Below are 21,053 nucleotides of genomic sequence, written 5' to 3'. Positions count from 1 at the left end.
ACCCTCTGCTAGCCTTGACCACTCTTCTATCTTGTGATTCTGTGCCTTTGCGTATCTGATCCAGTTGCCGACTTGGCTATCCCTCACTCTGATTCTGTCTTCGGCCTTTGTACCGGATCTGTCCGTGTGTTGCCGAACCTGCTCGTCTGACTCTTCTGCCCTCACCAGGGAGCTAGTCCTGGTTAGGGGTTCTCAGTTTAGTAATCACCTGCTCCTCAGGGTGATAGCTGCAGTATAGTCTGAATCACCTGCTCCTCAGGTGGATAGCTGCAGTATAGTCTGAATCACCTGCTCCTCAGGTGGATAGCTGCAGTATAGTCTGAATCACCTGCTCCACAGGTTGATAGCTGCATTATAGTCTGAATCACCTGCTCCTCAGGTAGATAGCTGCAGTATAGTCTGAATCACCTGCTCCACAGGTTGATAGCTGCAGTATAGTCTGAATCACCTGCTCCACAGGTTGATAGCTGCAGTACAGTCTTAATCACCTGCTCCTCAGTTGACTAGCTATCATTATATGCTGTCTGCGTCTCCTGCCCCTCAGGGGATCACCTGTTGCAGTACAGTCTGAATCACTCGCTCCTCGAGTGATCTCGCTACATTGTCTTACCGTGCATCACCCGCTCCTCGGGTAAACCTATCATTACTCCTTTGAGTCTCCAGCTTGCTGGAATACTGATTACTGTATTGATTAGAGATACCCCCTTCACCAGCTCCTCTGGACAGTGGGTATCTCTATCTAGATTTACTGTTGCACCAAACACCATCTTACATCTTTGTATCCTGTGTGTCTTGGTATACTTGTAGTATTGGTGATTCTGCAGATCACCACATAATCAGTTATAACATCTGTATTATTGGTGAAACTGCAGATCACCAATAATCAGAAAATCTGTTCTGGCTGACACCGATCATTACAGTGAGCTTCTGCAATCAGGGTGAGCAACTTAGTCAGTAAACAAAATTGGAATGTACTTCCTTTGTTTCCACCATATAAGGAAATTTTACACCTCCACCAGCTTCACCCTGTGAGACTGACACCCACTGAAATAGGTGGGACACGTTTACAACATCCATACGGCACATATGGGTTATTAATTGTCTCCCCACACCTCAATGATTACTGCTTCCTCTGTTATTATAGACCTGGTTCTTCAGATACTGATGTTCCACCACTCACATATACCTCAATGCTAATTAAAATGCCGTCATTGTGCAGACCCCCTGAATGAGTCACGCTGTGATGAAACCATAGGGGGAGCTCAATGCGTAAGTCCGTAACTATACATGGACAAGTAGGGAGTGTAGAGGTCACTCCGGTCCTTCATCATTCTAAGCATTATGGAGTCCAAAGGTCGAGCTCCTCTAAAAAACAGATAAAAAGTCTTACTTGCAGCACATGGCCCCATCCCATCTTTAAGACTAATATGCTGAATAACTTTGTTCAAGCAAGTAAATATAAATGTTGCTCTCCAGAGATGGATTAAGGTGAAAAAGTGCCCTAGGCAAGCAATGACTTTGGGCCCACCCTTGATGGCCACCTAGCTTTTTTGGCAAGTTTTGTTAGGGTATAGCATAAAACCGGCCCCTAGAATCTCTCCAGGCCATAGGTACCTGCCTAAGTTGCCTTGTGGATGATCCAGCTCTGTGTGCATCCCACTGTGCCTCCTTCTGTCCCCCTATGTGCCTTCATTTGTCACCTTGTTCCACGATCTGTTCTTGCCCCCCTCCTGCGCTCCCTCAGTCCAGTGTGTAAAGACAGAGTATAGTACAGCAGAAGCTGTTCTCTAACCTCCCCTCTGGCGCCCAGAGCTTTGCCTGTGTGACCATCCTGTCTGTTTTCTGCACCCTCTATCCTGGCACTATCATGATGTAATCACGCTACATGCGGTAGGTGATGCTAGGCACTAGGGTGAGTGGTGAGTGGACAGGTGGAAGCACAGCACTGGACTCCAGTGGCGGAGAGGTGAGAGCACGGCTTCTGCTGCACTATACTCTGCATTTACACACTAAGCTGGGGTGGTGCAGCAAGGGGGTGTGCAACAGACTGCAAAAGAATCAGTGGATTGTTTGTATCCCAGGGACTCCCTCTATTATGCATCCAGCCTATATGGCACATGGTTTAAATTCTCTAGTGTGTGTCTGTGTGGTTTTTTTTTTTGGGGGGGGGGGGGTTGACACAGGACTTCTTGCCTGGAATGACAAAAAGACTAGAAACGCCCCTATTGTAAAGATATGCATTCATCTATTGCAAGGCTTCTTCTTCTCTCCTCCTTCTCATCATTATCATCATCATCACAGTATATAATTTATAATCTTACAATTTCTTCACTGCTGTTGAGGAAAGATAGCAATGAAAAAAGTCTCAGTGTGAAGTGAAATATCTTTTTTTCCTGAATTCTCCATAGTAGGTGTGAGGGAGTGTTGTGTTTTCAGCCGAACATTTTTGCACTAGAGTTGTTCGCTTTTATCCTGGAGAATCGGGTGGCACATGGTTCAAGCACAGCCAAAGGCAGCACATACTTATGAAGAATTTTACAATACAGGCAAAAGGTCAGACAACAGAGAGGAAAGTTACAGTATATTTTGGAGGCACACAGCATCAGCACTTCCGACTAGAAAATAAAAGTTTCATAGTTACAGCTTAATGGAGACCCTCTGGGGCTGAAACAATCTTATCGTGTGAAGTCTGCAATCAAAGAAAAACTCAGACCAACAGAGGAATTTGTTGCTGCTATGGTGGACTCAGGTTTTAACCTTCTGATTCAGCAAGTGGTGGGAAGGCTTGGTTTTGAAGTGACCTCAACCAGTAGAAAAAAACACAATACTGTATGTAAACAAACAGAAAGCACAATCTCCTGTTTAAACAAGATAGCAGAAGGGAGAGTTTATCAATAAAAGGCCTCATTAAACATAAATAGCTGTCTTGTTTGTCTGTGCCTGTTGTCCATAATGTGCAAGATGTTTTCAGAGAGAGATCACAAAGATGCAAAGTCATCAGGCTTCATTTTACTGGTGTAAAAGGTAATTACTACAAACAGTGCAATAGCTTTGAAAAGTATAATCAGCTAGATGATGTGTTACATGAATAACTCTCTCTCTCTTTTTCTCCTCTTCGCAGCCTGGCTTAATGTTTCATATCTTGTTTTTTTAGGAACAACAAAAAAAGTTGATAACAATTTAGAAAGCAATTTAAAATGTATTATGCTTTAAGGAAAAAGGCAAACTGTCTATTGTTTCTAGGACTACACTAAGAATTCAAACAACAACTGAGATCTGAAACCAATTCTTCATCACTCTTGGGCTCTGATTTTCAACATCATCTCAATCGGTAGCTGATACCCCCTTTTCCATGAGAAATCTACTTTTTCTCCAATTTATCATCAGGGGAGTCTGTATGGTTGATATTGTGGTGAAACCCCTCCCTCAGTGTGATGTTAGAACCTAGGTCCTGACAGTTTCCTGTCTGTGAACCTTGTTGCATTGTGGGAAATAACTGTTTCCAACTGCCTATAAACCAGTATCCCCCTCTGTGCATATGTATATTTATAAAAAAAAAAACAACCCTTTCACCTATCGCAATGTTAGTGGGTGTGGTTATAAATAACTGAAGATGGTGCTGTATTTTTACCCAGATTTTTACCCTTTGACTGCTAGAACATCTCCTGTCGAGTTGTTTCAGGACCTGGTTGAGAGAGAGTTGGTCAGCCTTGCTGGTGTTCCTTGTGATGGATACAGATATAATCTTACTAAAATGGAGCGTGTAGCCCTAAAGAATCTACAGACGAATGACAAAGTTGTCATTTCGAAATGCAGACAAGGGCGGGGCAGTCATGATTTTGAATACAATTGATTACCAGATGGAGGCCCTGAGACAGCTCAATGATGAGATAACTTATGAGCGGCTGCCAGGGAACCCAATTGTGGACTTTCAGGCACAGCTCTTCAATCTTCTTGGTTTTGGTGAGAGTTTGGGGGTTTTAAACCACAAACTTGTAGAATATTTGAGGGTATCTCACCCCACTACCCCCATCTTTCACCATTTACCCAAGATTCATAAGCCGGCCGCTCCCCCGGAGGGCAGACCCATAGTTGCGGGTGTTGGCTCTCTGGGGGAGCACCTGAGTGATTGGGTGGATTCTATGTTGCAGCCCTTAGTCAAACGACTGCCGGGTTACGTTAAGGACACAAAGCATTTGTTGTCCAGTCTGAAGGGGGTCAGATGGGTTGAGGGTTACAGTTGGCTTACTGTAGATGTCAAAGCCCTGTATTCCTGTATTCCACACCAACTGGCCCTCACAGCCATACAATTCCATTTGGAGAAATATTCGAACTATTCATCTGATACTCAGATTTTTCTGTGTGCTGCCGTCGAATACCTCCTGACCTGCAATTACTTCATGTTTGACAGCACCTTTTACCTCCAGAGGTGTGGAGCCTCCATGGGCGCAAAATTCTCCCCATCTCTAGTTAATCTCTACATGGGATGGTGGGAGGAGTTCCACATCTTTGGAGGTGATGGCCGTCTACTGGAGTGTATTGTGTGGTACGGGAGGTATATCGATGACCTGCTGGTTGTGTGGAAGGGTGGTCGGGACAGTGCCAAGGTCTTTGTGGATTTTCTGAATGATAATGGCTGCAACTTGCAGTTTACATACACCTGGCAGGATTTGTCCATCGACTATTTGGATGTCACCCTCATAGGGGATCCAGTTTCCCATTCCATCAGAACCAAGACATATCGGAAATTATGTGCTGGGAATTCTACACTTAGGGCAGGCAGTTGTCATCCGAAACATACGATACATGCTATCCCGGTAGGGGAATTTATTCGAGCACGCCGCAACTGTTCGGATGAAGCTGAAATAGAGGCAGAATTCACCGCAGTAGCAAAATGTTTGGGGGAAAGGGGATATCCAAGGTGGATGGTTGAAAAGGGTAAGCGACGGGCTCGGTCCATTCCTCGCGAAAATATCGTGCGGTCCACAACATTTAGGCAGAATATTCCTGAGGGTGGTTCTGTTTTTGTTACCACCTATAGTGAAGAATATCAGACCATAGTTCAAATTATCAAAAAGTACCTTCCAGTCCTGGAAGGTGATGGTGACTTGCAGCCCCTCCTCAAAAAGGGAGTTAGATTCGCGAGTCGGCGTGCACCCACACTTGGGCGTTTGCTTTCACTGAGTCTTTTTTCATCTTTGGAACCTCGAACCTCCACCTGGCTATCCTGTTATGGATCCTATAAGTGTGGGGTTTCTACCTGCCATTATTGTGGGGTACACAGACAGACTCGGGATATACAGTCTTTGGCGAGTGGCCAGAGTTTCCCCTTGAAACATTTAATAAATTGTAACACCAAAAATGTAATTTATATGGTAACCTGTGGGAAGTGTTCTAAGCAATATGTGGGATGTACCACCAGACCCCTGAGGGCAAGGATTGCCGAACATTATTTGGGGTCTGGTTGGTCTACATCTAACATATCTAATATCTAAAAACACTTCCGTACTGTACATGGGGGTGACATGTCATCTTTTTCCTTTCAGGGCATTGAAAGGGTCTTTCTTTCTAAGAGAGGGGGAGATCTACAAGCATTAATTAAAAGGAGAGAGGCCCTATGGATTTTTCGTATTGAGACGAGAGCCCCGACAGGTTTAAACGCAAGATGTGATCTGGCATTAATTACAGGTTAATCTTTGAAAATTTTGTAATTTTGCAATTTTGTAGCTTTTCTGTAGTCTCACTTGTATGTGGTTCCTACTGGTGTCCAGGGAATTCTTTTTATGCTTAAAGTGTAATGTACATCTTTTGTTGCTCCTGAGTAGGGCTGAGCTCTCGGATTCCGAATTTCCATCGGAATTTGGCAGTTCCGAGTAAGCTCTCGAAATCCGAAAATTCGGCAATTCCGAGTACCGAATTCGCGTTTACATTGAAGTCAATAATGCTAAATTCCATGGTTAATTGTAATTACATGCTATCATCACCAAATTTGGCATGTATGTTAAGCAGATGAGTAGGAACATGGTAAAAAAAAATTGTGAAAGACCTTCTAGTTTTTGAAAAAATGGATTTTAAAGTTTCATAGGAAAAATGTTTTTTAAACTGTGTAAAATGACACTGCTGCAGAACAGGTTACTGCATTCCGAGTTCTGTATACATATTGTATACATTTCATGAAAACAGACAGCGTGGGGTCCCCCCTCCCAAGCCTCCTTAACCCCTTGTCCCCTATGCAGGCTGGGATAGCCAGAATGCGGAGTCCTGGCCACATGGGGCTTCGCACCCTAAGCTATACCAGCCTGCATGGTCCATGGTATGGGGGGGCTCTGGAGGAGAGGGGCGGCCAACCTCCCCCTCTCCTCCAGAGCCCTTGTCCAATCCATGGACAAGGGGCTCTTCCCCACCTCCGGTGCCCCAGGAGGAGGTGGGGGCCGCCGATGTCCTGGGGGGTTCATGGTGCCATCCGGGGTTCCCCTTTAACAAGCGGACCCCGGAAGCCTCCCCCTCCCCAGGAGAAATGAGTATAGGGGTACACGGTACCCCTTACCCATTTCAGCAGAGTTAAAAAAAGAAATAAAAACACGACAACGAAAAAAGTCCTTTATTGTTCTAAATTAACCAGGGATACTTACCTTGGCCGCTGCTGGTCTGGTCTCCTGCATTGCATTGTCCAATTACGCTCTCACAGGAAGTACTGCGAGAGCGTGATTGGACAGTGTCAGTGCAGAATACCAGACCAGCGGCACACAGAGCTATCGCTCTCGGTAAGCTGTTCCGCTGGCTGGCTGGAATTCTGGAGGTGGGGGGGGAGTGCGCAAGGGGGGGCCCTAGGTGAGGGAGGGGAGGCTTCCCCCTCTCCCCGCCGCTCTGTGCCCACTTTCCTACCTTCCTGCGCTGTGCCCCCCTCTATCCTCTTAGGAGGTCCCGCGCACCTGCCGATCCTGCAGAACTCCTGGGGATGAATGGCTGTATATTGAGGCGATGAGATTGATCCTCACACGGAATTGTTTTATTTTTGACGGGCAGTACTACCAGCAATTGCGGGGAACGTCGATGGGGGCGGCATGTGCGGCAGCCTATGCATGTTTGCATTTGGGGCTCTGGGAGAGGGAGCAAGTGTTCCCCAGTCCAGAATATGGTGCGCATGCCGCCCTTTGGATTAGATTTATCGACGACATCTTGATGGTATGGAGAGGCACCAAAGACGAATTGGAACAATTTGTGGCCAAACTTAATACAAATGGAAATAATATCCGTTTGACCTTCTCATTCGGCATGGAGATTCCTTTTTTGGATCTCCTGCTGAAGATAGAGGGGCAAAGGGTGGTCACAACGTCCTTTCGCAAGACCACAGCTGGAAATACAGTACTGCATGCGAGTAGTCATCATCCGCAGTCCCTGAAGAAGGGAATACCTTATGGTCAATTCCTTAGATTAAGGAGAAACTGCGGTAGAGACATTGACTTTAGGAATGAAGCCCGAATGATGTATCAGCGATTCCGTGAACGTGGATATACACATTCCATACTGCGTCGGGCACTGAAGAGGGAATGGAACCTGGACCGGCAAGAATTGCTGGCCCCCGGGGGGATGCCGCGACGGGCGGATGGGGAGGGACATATGCGCCTTGTAACCGGCTATGGAGCACACTGGGAGATGTTACGAGAACTGTTAAGTAAATTCTGGCCTATTTTGACCTCAGACAAAGATGTTGCAAGAATTGTAGGACCCAGACCCCTTTTTGACATCAAAAAGGGCACCAAACCTTAGGGATCGGTTGGTGCACAGTGAGCTGCGGAGAAATCCCTCTACATGGCTTGATCAGAGGAAACCGACAGGAATGTATAAATGCTCAAAGTGTAAAATGTGCCCCTTTGTTGATCGTACCGGTGTGTTCTCGGACTGCAGGGGAGAAAAAGAATATACCATTAGGTCATTCATAAATTGTGACACCAAAAAAATAGTGTACATGATACAATGCCCAAGTGGTCTGAGGTACATCGGTAAAACCAAAAGGGCTCTAAAAGAGAGAGTTTTGGAGCACTTTGGCAAAATTACAGGGGGGAAGGCAACAGGAATAATATATGATCACTATAGGGACCACCATCAGAACAGTTTAAAAGGGACCACGGCAAAGGGAATTTACAGTCTGAAGATTTCGGGCAGACGGGGAGACTTTGATGAGGTTCTCTACTGCAAAGAGGCTATGTGGATTTTTAAACTTGGAAGTGTGTTTCCAGGTGGACTCAACGCAGAACTGGACCTATCCCCCTTTCTAAAAATTAACAAATATAGATGATTGTCTTCCTCTTTGTTGTGGCCCCAATGAAAAATAGGGGAATTAAATTATATTGCTGGGACTGCTGTGGGGGTTTGGACGTGGGGAATGGATGGATCCGCAGTGACTGTGCTGTGCTAGAAAATAAATCTGGAAATGTGCCTTTAACTAAATACAAGTGAAACACTGCAATAAAAAAATCAAAGGTTATTTGACCAATGATTGCTATATGGACTATCGATGAATGGGCGTGATCTGAAGCTATAATTTGATGGGACAATATACAAGTGTGATGGGCAACATAATTGATACTGTTTGATGAATAGTGCAGCTATGAGCAAAAGTGCAGCGCTATGCGGATTCCGTGTTCCCTATGCCTTACCACCCCATACAGGTCCTGCTGTTGGAATGAACTACCTGGTCGCTCTGTTAATGACACTTGCTGAATGTCCGTAATATGTAATGGAGAAGCCTCTTGTATGGCCTATTTACGTAATGTTTATTGGCCGGCTGAAATGTGCATTTGGCCCACCCCCTGAAGGAGTCGCCTAGTTGGCTTTGAATGGCAGGTGAATCAGAGGAAGGTGGAGCCAACGAAGATACAAAGGATGGGATGTTAGCAGTTTGAGACACACCCTGATGAAACGCCCAATGAGGGCGTGAAACGCGTCGGTGGGCGGAGCTAACGCCGATGCATGGGACACAGCTCCTCTCCACACACGTTGCCTACGGAATCCCGGGCTGGCGTTCACGACCTGTCGGTGTGCATTACTGTGAGGGGATTGACGGCACCTCCTGCTCTGGTCACCTGGACCCACCATCTATGTGAAAAATCACTGGTTTCGCCACTCTAGTGTGGCCTCCAGCGATCAGGGATTTCCCAGTGGCCATTTTGATTGCATCACTGTTTGCCGAAATTTCTTGTTTTAAAAGCAACATTTTCGTGTTCTCAGCCTCTGCTATACAGATGCAGAGGCTGACTGTGACCATTCAGTGGTGGGAGTTCGTCAGTGTGGGAGGGAGGTGGGATGTCATAAGAGGATACTGGCGTGGGACAACTCCTGAGGTTACTGGCGTGAGATTATCCCAAGGTAAGTATCCCTGGTTAATTTAGAACAATAAAGGACTTTTTTCGTTGTCGTGTTTTTATTTCTTTTTTTAACTCTGCTGAAATGGGTAAGGGGTACCGTGTACCCCTATGCTCATTTCTCCTGGGGAGGGGGCGGCTTCCGGGGTCCGCTTGTTAAAGGGGAACCCCGGATGGCACCATGAACCCCCCAGGACGTCGGCGGCCCCCACCTCCTCCTGGGGCACTGGAGGTGGGGAAGAGCCCCTTGTCCATGGATTGGACAAGGGCTCTGGAGGAGAGGGGGAGGTTGGCCGCCCCTCTCCTCCAGAGCCCCCCATACCATGGACCATGCGGGCTGGTATAGCTCAGGGTGCGAAGCCCCATGTGGCCGGGACTCCGCATTCTGGCTATCCCAGCCTGCATGGGGGACAAGGGGTTAAGGAGGCTTGGGAGGGGGGACCCCACGCTGTCTGTTTACATGAAATGTATACAATATGTATACAGAACTCGGAATGCAGTAACCTGTTCTGCAGCAGTGTCATTTTACACAGTTTAAAAAACATTTTTCTTATGAAACTTTGAAATCAATTTGCTCAAAAACTATAAGCTCTTTTCACAATTTTTTTTTACCATGTTCCTACTCATCTGCTTAATAAACATGGCAAATTTGGTAATGATAGCATGTACGGGGGCTTTACAATTAACCGCAGAAGTTAACACTATTTAATTCAATAGAAATGCACTTGGAACACGAAAATTCGGAACACGAAACTTGGTTTTCGCATGCGGTACACGAAATTTCGACGAAATCGTAATTCAGCTGTTCCGATCAGCCCTACTCCTGAGATCTGCATAATTTGTTTTGCTTTCTATGAATGTTGCAAACAAGCTCCAATGTATATATATGCATTTTTGTACTTTTTTACATTTTTCACATTGTTTTTTATGAGATATTGGTTTTCAGTAGTGGGTGTCGCCTTGTCCCTCCCTCCGTTTCGGGTGGGACGACGTGGACTCCTCCCCTGCCTTTCTCCATTTTAAAACTGTGTTCGCGAGCTGTAGAATGTTTCTATGACTAAGGACCAAGTTTAGGTCCGAAACATGTCAGCTTTTGAATGTCCTGCTGCTGTTTTGGGATAAGTCCCTAACAAATTCTTGGAGACATTGAAGCGGACCCACACTCTTCTTATATCTGCTTACTGGCCTAGGCTGCCCAGGTCCAGCTCTGTCTACTGCTGGAGTGTAGCGGTGTATCCCTTGTGTTTCACTTGACATGTAGGCTCATTGTACAGGCTCAAACAGCATGAGCAAATTACATGGTGAATATCAATAATTTCTTGATCTCTCTTCTATTTTTTTAAGTTCTCACTTTGAAATTAATTGATTTGTTTTCCCCCTTTTTGCTAAAGTTCCTCTTTAAGCACAGCTAGGCAACAGAGAAGCTAGAGATTCCCAACAAACTAGTGGTGCAAACAGACATCTCTCCATTCAGTGTGAAAAGGGTGCAGTTTATGTATAATTTGACTTCCCACACAAACATTTTTTGCAGTGTAATAAATAGGCCTTACCAGGGATGGGTAAGACAAGATACTGTGAGACAACAACAGTAATAACAGGAGTGTATGTGATGAAAAGGAAGGACACACACATTCAACAGAATTACAACCTCCCATTTCTTCCCATTGACCTGAATTTTCATATACTGAAGCACATTACAAGATCATTGTATTTAAATTGAGTAGCTGGCTGTGCAAATCTGTTACAAATTTAGCTTAAAATATTCAACATGGGTTAAAACTCTAGAGCTTGGTAGATATGCAGGTATGTGTCCAATAAATGGCTGGGTAGGTTAAGGCTGCAAGCTAGTAAGAATTTTGAAATTTTTTTTTGTGACAATCTGATGCTTGGAGTAGAGTCGGATCTTCTCATTTAGGCTCCTTTTCCTTGGGCAACTGTCAGCTGCTCCCATTCCCCAGTTTGGCATGAATGGTGGACAACCAACCACCTTATGGAATTGCATCTGAGCAGGCATGACATGAGACACGTTACATGTGACACGTTTTGGTTTTACCAAACTCTACCATTCAACTGCATATACTTTCAACAAAAAGTGCTTGTGGCCAGCAGCAATTTCCCAACAAGCAGGGCCGGGCCGAGGCATAGGCTGGAGAGGCTGGAGAGGCTCCAGCCTCAGGGCGCAGTGTAGGAGGGGGAGCACAATTCATTCAGCTGTCATTCCTAATTGTGTTTGAAACAGAAAGAAATAAGAAAAGGGGATACATAGCAGTGACTGCAAGCCAGATAACTAGATATTAAGGCGTTGGGGAGGTTGTGGGCCCTGGGGTGCCTCTTAGTCTAATAGCAATCAGTGTGTGATGGCTGGGGTGGCAGGGATGGAGGGGCGCACTTTGGTGTCTCAGCCTTGGGTGCTGGAGGACCTTGTCCCGCCTCTGCCAACAAGAGAGTAGTTCAGCCACCCATGGAAAAGAGGCCTTATCCTGTAAAAGCCAATATCTGATGCTACATTTCTTTGTTCATGGTTAACAGAGTACAACAATAGATAGACAGAAACAGACAAACAGGTAAGTGGGTAGGTAATTGGATAGAGTACATTTCACAATCCAGATACTTGTTTGCTTCTAAAGAGGAGATTGGGAATGGTAAAATCCACGTTGATTCAAACTTTATACTAATTTTATGCAAATGTATGCTACTTGCAAATGGACGGAAAAAAACCCACAGCAGCTGCATTTGCTATGTTTTTAAGCTGCAGAAATTAGTATAAAACTTATATCAACTCTGAATTATTTCCATCTTATTTACACTTGGATAATAACCATACTACTGTGTATTGCACAAGCAGTGCTCTCCACTCTCAAGAAGCTAAAATTTACAGTTAAATGAATGTATGCCTGTACAGGAAACATTTAAGACAAATGGTTGGAAGATCACATTGATTTCCATGCATAGAAAACAAGGATGTTGTAATACCTGTCAATAATTCACAGACTGGTCTTCAAGAAACATCCTCTGCTTAGTCCAAATTGTAGATGAATAAGCACTCTAATGACTTTTACTGATTTACAAACCAAATGTCATCTTCCATTTTCCTTATGCACGAAATCAGAGGATTCTGAAGTCCACGAATGGTCTCAATACTAAATTCCCACTTCTCTCTCTCCATCCCAATCCCCACCCCCTGTCGCAAGTTATAAAGCTTATCAATTACTCTCCTCCTACTAATATAGTTTTACTACAAACTTTTTAAGGAAATCAGAAGTAAAGAATCTCACTTGAGTTCTATTACATACCTAAGTAAAAGGAATCCTCTGGATACCACAGAACCATTCTGGTCCTCGATCTGTGCTGTCATTCCTGTACTGCCCTCAGTTGAAGTTACTACTCGTCCTGGTAGGTCTTTGCCACTCCTCGGACAGAAATTCAAACTACATGTCCCTGAGTATTTCCGAAGACAAGTGCATCAGTACTGTACATGCGCAGGCCCAGACTCACACATTAACAGTACAGATGTGCGCATCTTCAGAACTACTAATGGATGCAGTTAGTTCTGAGTGTCAGAGAGCTTTTTGACCTAAGCAGGCCAAACAAATGCAACCAGGGATGAAGCAGGAATGACAGGATGGACCAGGGACCATGAAGACTCTATGGTAGCCAAAGCCTTCCCTCTACTGACATTTATATTAAATCTTAAATGAGGTTCCTCTCTTCAGTATCCATTCAAAATAATTTGCCAATAAACACAAGGTAAAACTGAATTTTATACTAAGCCAATCTGCTGAAATCCACACTCTCCTAGATATCTGTTTGGAAGAGGAATTAAATAGTATCATCCTGATAAGAAAACATACCACCAGTGAGTACTTCAGGAAATTACATCTGAAATGTATCTGAAATGTTCTATAGCCCAACTGTTGCCCAATCATTTGCCCATTCATTAACCAACTTTGGCCTTTCATAGCCAGCTTTATGACATTGATCAACCATACTACCAATAAATGTTATATACTCACACTCCTCCTCTATAGTCTCTCTCTATCTCACCGAACAGTTTGGCTAATCCTCAACAGAGCCCCAGAAACAAATTCAAATGGTTAATAATTATAGGAAAAAAATAAAAATAAAAAGCTGTAGAGTAATGGCTGGAATTGCCAGTCTGTTCTGACACTGACACAATGTAAACAAATCAGATGTAGGCTTAGTCTTTTCTCTACAGTGTGACAAAAGAGGTTCATGGTTGGATGAAAGTGACTGCAGTTTGAATGCTTACCAATAGTTTTATTGACAATATATATCTAAGTAAAATCTATTGAAAACCATAAGGCTTTATAGGAACTATATAAGACTTTATGTTTTCTTTTTCCTTCCTCCTTTATTTTGTTGCTGTAGTGCAATAATGATAATATAGCCTTATAAAAACTTAGAACTTACATAACAATCGCCACGTTTGGGACTTTAAATATTAAAAGGCAATATTTTAAATATTTTCATTACAAAGCACATTAAGTGTTGAAGACACAAAACAAAATAATAATTATAGTATGTCATGTATTAGTTAGTGAAACACATTGTAGTTTGTATTTTAAGGCATAATGTAATGAAACACAATTCCCAACACTATATATATTGCTTTTCAGCATTGTTAATTTTGTTGCTGTTATATGTTTTACTGCTTTCTTTTGTTGAATTTTAGTTCTGCATTAAGTCAGTAGACGCTCTAGTAATAAACTGAGCAGCGTAGTAGCACAAAAGCAATCAGACTTCCCTCTTAATCTCTTTAATCACTGTGTATTCTGAAACATTTATGGAACATGTGAGCTAATAGGCTGTTATGTGCTACTGCATGTTGATAAATACTTTTTACCTTACTTGGTATGTTTAATGGAGTCTGATTGGTCAACATATAGTCCATTGTTCTATTCCAATTGACTGGTTGTCATTATTGCACAACTAATCAAAAACGTTTTAAAGAAGATCTGTGGTGAATTTACAGCACATTAAAATAAACATATTACTGTTTGCCCCATTGTTCCCCCCCTTTATTTCTCCTATTTTCACCGCTCCCCGCTGCCAATAAATAACCTAATTAATAAAATATAATTTTTAAACCTTTGGGCAAGATGGCTGCTGTCTGGAGCTTGCAGAAAGGTCGGGGATGACTCATTAGATGACGTGCAGCAGGGGAAGGGAGAGGCAGATAGCAGGGAGGAACAGCTGCTAGACTGTCTGCCTCTTACTGCAGCACAATATTTGTCTAACTAGACGAATAATTAGAAAGGAGCAGGAGAGAGACAGCACTGCTGTTTTTACATGAGACAGGGAAAAAAAGATTAATACTTATGAAAGGAACATATCTCTTCATTTAAATTGCAATTTGAAAAAAAGACTACAGAATCCCTTTAATTGTTATGCAAGAAAAAGTGTCTGATCCAACAAGGTGATTATTCAAGACAGTTCCACTTAATGGACAAAGTAGAGGGTGAACAGTCACCCTATAATAAAAAACACTGGGCGCCCAAATGGTGCAGTACATCACAAAGGATAGACGAAACAAAAAAATATGAACAGAGGGTACCCACAAAGCGAGATTGCAAGGGGCAACCGACCAATGCAGGCAGGTGGAGATCAACAAACCAGACTCCACTCGGCGGGTCCAGGCTAGCCGGAAGCAAAAAAAAAAAGCGGGTCCCCCAGAAGGTCCTTGGAGGAGAATTCTGCACAGCTAAAAAGCTTTGCTAACCATAACTGGGTGGGTGGGGTTGCTTATCAATATAAGGAAATACTGCAGATAGACATAGGAAGTGTTTCTGATGCTGATCAGAATAGTGGGTGCTGAAATACGCATAATCAGCAGTGGGTATCCTTAATAATTTACAACATTGTACTAAATTTCTCTAGAGTTCCTATTCTCCATGTTCACCATTACTGGCTGATGCAATGGAGCTATTGGCAGTTTTTATTTCCCAACAAGGTCAAACAATCTCTAGACATGCACTGTGGATGATGAACTGTCATGGATCAAATATTAGCTGGAAAGCTCTTACCAAACATCTCTACAGTCGTAGTTTTCATAGAGAAAGGGTACTTCATTTTAAAAAAGAAAGGGCAATATAAAATGGCTGCACTCCCCATACCAGCCTTTGGATATTGGGGGATATCATTCCCACTGTTGTTTATACAAATCTTCCAAGAACAGTAGGCCATTTCATATATATCCACCCATGAAATTACAATGCAATAGACAGTTAACACTGGTTGGCAGCCTATATGGTGTGGTTGTATGTATACATTCTTATGACTTTATGACCCACTGAAACGTTATTAGATTTGTATCAAATGCTAGACTGGTTGAAGTAAGTGAAATACCTCTACTTATAACTGCTTTGGGATCTTAGTCTCATTATAACTGAAGAACTTGTTCTGTAAGAGGAATAAAAACATTTCTAGAATGAAAAAAGTGACTAGTAGAAGCTACATGGTCTTTGCATGATTTCTCTAAAGGAACTCCTATTATCTGTAACTCTTTTCCTCATATCCTTTAGACTACCCCTTTAACAAATTTAAACAGGTCCTCAGATCTGCTTGCTCAGAACTGAAAAAGCATCTTGTTTACCTTAATCATGTATTACCTATAACAGCTAATACCTTTAGCAGCTGCTAAACCTGAGGCTTTTTTTTTAAATTAAAGTTATTGTGGACATGGGCCCATATGCAATTAACTTTTTATCCTGAGTTTTTCCTAGGAGACATTTTTTTCATATTCTACTTAAAATATTCTATTTTAAAAAGTACCAAAAAGTAATTTGAAATTGTACAATTAAAATGATTTTGAGTATTTCTTGCTTGCTGGAGGTTTAAAGTGGTATAAAACCCTGACATAATATTCAATAAAAACATGTTTTCCTACTTTTTATATGCCATTGCCATACGGTTAGCATATTTGCTTTTGTGCATAAGTATTATTATTCATTTAGAATTTATACTTTCCTAAAGTACACTTATTTTACTGTGAGAGCTGACTTAGCATTTTATTTATATCTGCTTTATTCATCCTCTAATTTAATCAGAAAGCATTTATGCTTGTCTGACTTTGTTCAGGGGACCCTGAACAAAGTCAGTGTGAGAGAAGGCTTTGTTTACATTTCTCACTTGATACAATTAAAAACAAGATAACATCATCTAAAGTTCGGAAGCGGCAAGCTCTGCAGGCAGGGAAGCGTCTAAAGCCTGTGTAAACCCTTTGAATGCAGTTCTAGTAAAAAAAAAAAAAAGCTGGTTGTATATAATATGCTGTAAATAATCTATTAGAGCAAAGTAGAAATGCTGGGTTTCATTCCGCTTTAAAAGGCCTTTTATTGACAACTAGTTGAAATCAATGGCTCTTATTTAATATACAGGACAGTACAATGTGTTGTTGCTTTTTAAATAGTGGATAATAATAATAACAATAATAAAAGCAGTTTCTATGTTTTGAAAAGTTGGTAGGTTATTTTACACTATTAATGCAAATGGTTATATTGGTGGTACCTACAGACCGAATGCAACTGTAGACAATGGTCTAAAATAAACATAAAAACTGTCTAAAATAAACGTAATGGCCCATATGCAATTCTGTTTTTCTCCTGAGTTTTCTCCTAGGAGATAATTTTTAATCTACTCTTTAAAATAACTTTTCAGCACTCTCCTATTGAAACATTCAAAAAGTAGGTGAAAAGGGTACTGTTAAAATTATTTTGAATATTTTTTTTTTGCTTGCTGGTTGCTTAAAAAACATTTTATTGGCAAGGTATAAAATATCACCTAGGAGAAAACTCAGGAGAAATGGGAATTGCATATGGCCCAATGGCCCATATGCAATTAACTTTTCTCCCAATTTTTCCCAATTTTTCTCCTAAAATAAATGTTTTTATTTTCTCTTTAAAATAAGTTTATAGCACTTCATTGTTGAAAAAGTATCAACAAGTAGGTGAAAAAGTACTCTAAAATTATGATGAGTATTTCCGTGCTTGCTGGTGGCTTGAAATACATTATATTGCCTATGGGGTCAATTCATAAATGGGTGTGCGGAAAAAAAAAATCTCATCGGAAAAATACCGCATTCGACATTTTAGACTTTTGTGTGCTATTTCACAAACATTTTTATAGGTGCGGTAGAAGTGCAGTAAATTATCGAAGCCCATTGACAAAAACCTTTGTGGTAACAGCAGAACAGTGTGGAGTGTCTCTGTTGCTACCAGCTGTTCCATGCAGTGACGGCATTAGAATCATAAGAGGTATCCTGACATCCCTTTAGATGTACATTATTTTTGTTATACTGCCTCTGAATGCCCTGAATCTGCTCTGATTCTGTCTATTAGTCTTTTTTAACATTCTATTCAATTGTCACATATTAGATTAACTTCCATGAAACTTTACACATGCCCTGCTTAGGTGATTTCCCCCACTAGCTCCTAACAGGTACCCAAGAGGTTAAACAGACACACAGCCTAAGGTATTCAGAGGATGCCTGTTTTGTTCCCGATCTCACTCTGCTGCTGCCTGAGGGGTTGAAAATCTTGCTCGCGAAGGCTGCGGATCCTATCAGATTCCTACATTCAGACTTGCAGAAGACACGGACTATTTCTATTGGCTCCTGTCAGTCACAGCTGCCTCTGCTTCTGCTTGTGAGTCACAGCTCCCAGCACAGACTCCGCATTCTTTTTACCACTTCAAAGCAGACAGTATTGTTACGTGAGATAACCGCTTGTTGTAGGCTTTATATGAATTGACATTTACTGACGTGTTGAGGTAATTACCGCACAAGTCGGTAATTTACCTCACTGCTCTGTAATTTCAGCTTTTCATGAGGTAACAGCTTGTGTGCTCGGTAAAGTCAGCTGTTTTCTGCATTACCGAATGTGGTAATGCTTATGAATCAACTCCTATGTGGGAAAATCACACCTAGGAGAAAGCCCAGGAGAAAAGTTAATTGCATATGGACCAATGTGTCCAAAATCAGTCACTTACCTGTATAACTGACAGCAAATATACACAAAAGATATAAAATAGCATACAGCCCTTGACCAATGATAATGAATGGATAGCATAAGCAGGGTTGCTCGCCAGAGATCGTGAATTCGAATTTACCTGTGATCACGGGTAGATTTTCATGATTGCAGAACTCGAATTTGAATAGCGATACTGCTCCCGAATTCAAATGTACCCGAATAGTCACTCTCTAATTCGGTGTTAACGCGTGATCATGAATTTGGCTTCGGTATCCAGGGGATGACGTCATTGGGCCAATCAGAAGGCTCCCAGCCGAGGTCCTAGCAACCAATCAGAGGAGGGGAGCCTGGCCCTCCTCTCCTCTATATAAGACGGCGGCCATCTTGGGGAGCCCGTCCTTGCTTGTGACTCTGCGGTACTGTTGGGCGAACACCTGGATGTTCGGGTTCGCGAACGTTCGCCGAACATGGCCGCGATGTTCGGGTGTTCGCGCCAAACTCCGAACATAATGGAAGTCAATGGGGACCCGAACTTTCGTGCTTTGTAAAGCTTCCTTACATGCTACATACCCCAAATTTGCAGGGTATGTGCACCTTGGGAGTGGGTACAAGAGGAAAAATATATTTGAAAAAGAGCTTATAGTTTTTGAGAAAATTGATTGTAAAGTTTCAAAGGAAAAACTGTCTTTTAAATGCGGAAAATGTCATTTTTCTTTGCACGGATAGCATGCATTTTGCCGCCATGCAGTCATAAATGTAATAAAGATAAGAGGTTCCATAAACAGGGACCGTCAACGCTAACCCAGCAGCAGCACACGTGATGGAACAAGAGGAGGCGCAGGAGGAGAAGGCCACGCTTTCAGACACAACAACCCAGGCCTTGCATGAGGACAAGAAGCGTGCAGATAGCATGCATTTTGCCGCCATGCAGTCATAAATGTAATAAAGATAAGAGGTTCCATAAACAGGGACCGGCAATGCTAACCCAGCAGCAGCACACGTGATGGAACAGGAGGAGGCGCAGGAGGAGAAGGCCACGCTTTGAGACACAACAACCCAGGCCTTGCATGAGGACAAGAAGCATGCGGATAGCATGCATTTTGCCGCCATGCAGTCATAAATGTAATAAAGATAAGATGTTCAATAAACAGGGACCGGAAACGCTAACCCAGCAGCAGCACACGTGATGGAACAGGAGGAGGCGCAGGAGGAGAAGGCCACACTTTCAGACACAACAACCCAGGCCTTGCATGAGGAAAAGAAGCGTGCGTCAGGGGAAACACCTCTTCCCTTGCCCCTTCCTCTTTCACAGGATTTCTTCTTCATTTCACTTTTCCTTAAAGTGCACGCTGACTGGCAGCAGTACAGTGGCAGTACAGATATGCTATACAGTGGCGGGTGAGCGGTGTACTACTATTCCCAGCAGCGACACAGAGCACAATGCTATACAGTGGTGGGTGAGCGGTGTACTACTATTCCCAGCAGCGACACAGAGCACAATGCTATACAGTGGTGGGTGAGCGGTGTTCTACTGTTCCCAGCAGCGACACAGAGCACAATGCTATACAGTGGTGGGTGAGCGGTGTACTACTGTTCCCAGCAGAGACACAGAGTGGCAGTAAACACAATGCTATATAGTGTGGGTGAGCGGTGTACTACTATTCCCAGCAGCGACACAGAGCACAATGCTATACAGGGTGAGCGGTGTACTACTGTTCCCAGCAGACACACAGAGTGGCAGTAAACACAATGCTATATAGTGTGGGTGAGCGGTGTACTACTATTCCCAGCAGCGACACAGAGCACAATGCTATACAGGGTGAGCGGTGCACTACTGTTCCCAGCAGAGAACAGAGTGGCAGTAAACACAATGCTATATAGTGTGGGTGAGCGGTGTACTACTATTCCCAGCAGCGACACAGAGCACAATGCTATACAGGGTGAGCGGTGTACTACTGTTCCCAGCAGACACACAGAGTGGCAGTAAACACAATGCTATATAGTGTGGGTGAGCGGTGTACTACTATTCCCAGCAGCGACACAGAGCACAATGCTATACAGGGTGAGCGGTGCACTACTGTTCCCAGCAGACACACAGAGTGGCAGTAATCACAATGCTATATAGTGTGGGTGAGCGGTGCACTACTGTTCCCAGCAGACACACAGAGTGTCAGTAAACACAATGCTATATAGTGTGGGTGAGCGGTGTACTACTATTCCCAGCAGCGACACAATGACCGGGGGACCCTGGCTAGCCTGGCTGGAGAGAGAATTACCCTGCCTGCCTACCCAAAGCTAAACCCACAGACAAAAGGCGGAGATATGACGTGGTTCGGGTATTTATTTACCCGAACCACGTGACACGTTCGGCCAATCAGAGCGCGTTCGGGTCCGAACCACGTGACCCGTTCGGCCAATCACAGCGCTAGCCGAACGTTCGGGTAACGTTCGGCCATGCGCTCTTAGTTCGGCCATATGGCCGAACAGTTTGGCCGAACACCATCAGGTGTTCGGCCGAACTCGAACATCACCCGAACAGGGTGATGTTCTGCAGAACCCGAACAGTGGCGAACACTGTTCGCCCAACACTACTCTGCGGTACTAAGAGCATCTCCAGTGCTTCTGTTAATCTGAGCAAGTGCTTTTAAACTGTTTAACACAGCGTTTTACATTGTATTCACCTCATGAACACAATTATTAT

Source organism: Hyperolius riggenbachi, chromosome 4 (assembly GCF_040937935.1).
Source record: "Hyperolius riggenbachi isolate aHypRig1 chromosome 4, aHypRig1.pri, whole genome shotgun sequence".
NCBI lineage: Eukaryota > Metazoa > Chordata > Amphibia > Anura > Hyperoliidae > Hyperolius > Hyperolius riggenbachi.
This window is presented reverse-complemented; position numbering follows the sequence as displayed.